This window comes from Callospermophilus lateralis, unplaced genomic scaffold (assembly GCF_048772815.1).
Source record: "Callospermophilus lateralis isolate mCalLat2 unplaced genomic scaffold, mCalLat2.hap1 Scaffold_112, whole genome shotgun sequence".
In the NCBI taxonomy this organism is placed as follows: Eukaryota; Metazoa; Chordata; class Mammalia; order Rodentia; family Sciuridae; genus Callospermophilus; species Callospermophilus lateralis.
The window spans coordinates 3,690,879-3,694,394 of record NW_027511460.1 but is presented as its reverse complement, the minus strand read 5'-3'; positions in this window follow the sequence as shown (position 1 = coordinate 3,694,394).

The following is a 3,516-nucleotide window of genomic DNA, read 5'->3' as shown; positions in this document are numbered from 1 at the left end:
TCTTGGTGTATGGTTCCTCTGAGCAGTATAAAATGTCCTTCTTTAGCTCTTTTGATTAACTCTGGCTTGAAGTCTACTTTATTTGTTATGAGGATAGAGATCTCTCCTTGTTTCTGCAGTCCATGTGAGTAGTATGCTTTTTCCCAATCTTTCACCTACAGTCTGTGGATGTCTTTTCCTATAAAATGAGTCTCTTGGAGACAGCATATTGTTAAGTCTTTTTTTTTAAATCCAATCTGCCAGTCTATGTATTTTCTTTTTAAAAAGGAATATTTTTTTGTTGTAGTTGGACACAATAGCTTTATTTTATTTACTTATTTTTATGTGGTGCTGAGGATCAAACCCAGGGCCTCCTGCATGCTAGGCAAGTGCTCTACCATTGAGCCACAACCCCAGCCTCAGTCAATCTATGTATTTTCATTGGTGAGTTTAGGCCATTAATATTCAGGGTTATTATTGAGACATGATTTGTATTCCCAGACATTCTTATTTATTTTTGGTATTTAACTGACTTGGTTTCACCTTTGATTAGTTTTTCCTTTAGTGTACTACCTCCCTCTGCTGAATTTCATTGCTGTTTTTCATTTCCTCCTTGTGAAATATTTTGACAAGGATGTTCTCTAGTACAGGCTTTCTGGTTGTAAATTCTTTTGATTTTTGTTTATTATGGAATGTTTTTGTTTTGTCATCAAATCTAAAGCTTAGTTTTGCCGGGTATGATTTTTGGCATTCATTTTGTTTCAGAGCTTGGTATATGTGTTTTCCAGGATCTTCTAGCTTTCAGGTTCTGGGTTGAAAAATCTGCAGATAACCTAATTGGTTTCCCCCTACATGTAATCTGATTTCTTTCTCTTCTGACTTTTAAAATTCTCTCCTTGTTCTGTATACTAGGCATTTTCATTATAATGTTCCTTGGTGTGGATTTCTTCTGATTTTGTACATTTGGGGTTCTGTAGGCCTATTGTATTTGATTTCCAATTCATTCTTCATGTTTGGAAAATTTTCTGATATTATTTCATTGAATGAATTGTTCATTCCTTTGGTTTGGAATCCTATGCCTTCCTCCATCCCAGTAATTCTTAAATTTGGTGTTTGTATATTATCCCATAATTCTTGAATGTTCTGCTCATGGTTTCTTACCATCTTCACTGTGTGGTCAACATTCTTTTCAAGATTATATATTTTTTCTTCATTGTCTGAGATCCTGTCTTCCAATTGATCTAATCTGTTGGTGGTGCTTTCTATTGAGTTTTTAATTTAGTGTATTGTTTCATTTCAAGAATCTGTTTTTTGTTTGTTTGTTTTTTCAGAATCTCTATTTCCTTATTGACATAATCTTTTGCTTCTTGTATTTATGTAGCTCTTTATCAAAATGATCTTTTGCTGCCTCTATTTACTCTCTTATATCATTCTTTAACTCACAGAACATTAAAGTTATGTACATGCTGAATTCCTTCTCTATCATTTCTTCTGTTGTGCTGGCCATGAAATCTATAATGTAGTATATTGGTTTGTTTGGGGTACTTTCTTCCCTTGTATTCATCATGTTGTTTATGTGTCTTCCCTTCTAGCACTTTGGATCTGAGGCATTATACTTTTTTCCCTATAGGCTTATAGTATCGCTGCAGGGTTCCAATACCTCTCTTTTAATAGGGAGAACCATATCAACAGATCCCAATACAAGCAATATACAACCTTAAACCAAATAGCTGCTATTAATATGTTTACGGTTTTGTCACAATATACAAAAATGGTCAGTTCAATTATTATCTACAATATAAACAGTAGGTTTGCAAAAGAGTCTACAGTTTCTGATGGTGTACAATAAACCAGGGGTGAGGTGTAGGATGAGATGTTGAGGGGGATAAGAAGTGAATATATAAGATCTAAGTTATTAGATCTTAGAAAGCATGAAAGAAGAATCTAAAGAAGTTGGTTAGTAGCAAGAGAAGAGAGAGAAAGAGATTTGGGAGCAACAAGTAAGTGGGAAGACAATAGAGTACAAAAAACAAACATAAATATTAAGAAAAATTAAAAATGTAGAAATATGAGATAAAAGAATATATAACACAACTGTAAAATACTATTCAGACATCCCAGTTCTCAGTAGCCTAATTCATGAAAAGTACTTGGTTTCACCAATCTTGTGGATGTGAGGGAAGGAAAAGGGAAAGAAAGAAAAAAAAATTTGAAGGAAGATACAAGGATTGTATTTGTTGGAGATCATTATCTTTCCTGAGTTCCTTCTCATCTAATAGGTAGGGTTATCTGTTGTTTGATGGTATCTCAACCTTCAGGATGGTGAAGGTTATTAGGGTGGAAGGGTTGGTCTTGGGGGTGGAGCTCCTAGGGGTGGGGTATAGCACTTGCTGGTCCTGATGGGAGACTCCACCCCAAGAATCTCCTGCCAATTTAATGTGGGTGCCTGGTCTTATCTCCTTATATCACCTGTAGACCTCACAATTCCCCGTCTCTAATTTAGTCTCTAAACTGTATCTCACTCACCCCCTCCGTTTCTGCTTCCCAATCAGGAAACTTTCTGGAGGTCTTGTGGGCTGCTTTCTGGGGCTGAGCACCTGTCTCAGAGAGCTGTTTTATATTGGGCAGTTAAGGACCAGCCACATAGCCATAGGCACTGTGTAGGGTTAGCAGCTACAGAGGAGACGGGTGAGTTGGAGACTATAGGTACCTTGATATTGCTTCTAAATCCCAGCTGGTGTTCCAAGATAGGAGTTGCCCCAACTAAAGATGGTGACAAAGGTGTCCCAATATGGAGGCAGCTGTTTTCAGTGATGGGGTGTCAGGTCAACTGGGGCTGGGCGGTGACGTTGGGCAGTGTGTTCAGAGATGCAGCTCTGTAACATGCAGTGTTGTGACTGGTGGCTGTCTCCAGACCCTGTGTGGTGTGGCTTTGTATGGCATATAGGGGACTATGGCAGTGGTTGCAGTGTTCCAAGATGAAGGTAACCAGGAGAGCCCCATGTTGGTAGATGGGTGTCCACCCAAGAGTGATGGCCAGAGTTCCTGAGTGTGGGCAATGTGTGGGTATCCTGCATGGGAGTGGTGGCCAGTAATCCTGTGCAGGTGCTGATACAGGTGGTCCTTCTCTGGCACCTGGAGGTCCTGCATGGATGAGTGGCTGGGAATCATGCCCTGACGCTGAGGCCTGGAGACCTGCGTAGACATAGTGGATGTGATTCCTGCACAGGAGCAGCTGTCAGGGGTCCTCTAATCAGTCACAGAGAAACAGTATTCCCTCTACTTAAATTCCAGGTCCCAGAGCAACACAGAATGCAGCCTCCCTCTAGCCCACCATCTTGGATTCCCCTCCTTGCTCATTCAACTTTATGAAAAATTATTTCATTTGGTCATAATTGCCACATGTTAGCTACTATCTCAAGCACTGTGGATATTACTCTGCACAAGACAGATATGTTCCTTTTTCTTGTGAAAATTAAAGTTTAGCAAGAAGTACATGTACTGAACAAGTTAATATGGCATTGTGCAGTTTGATAA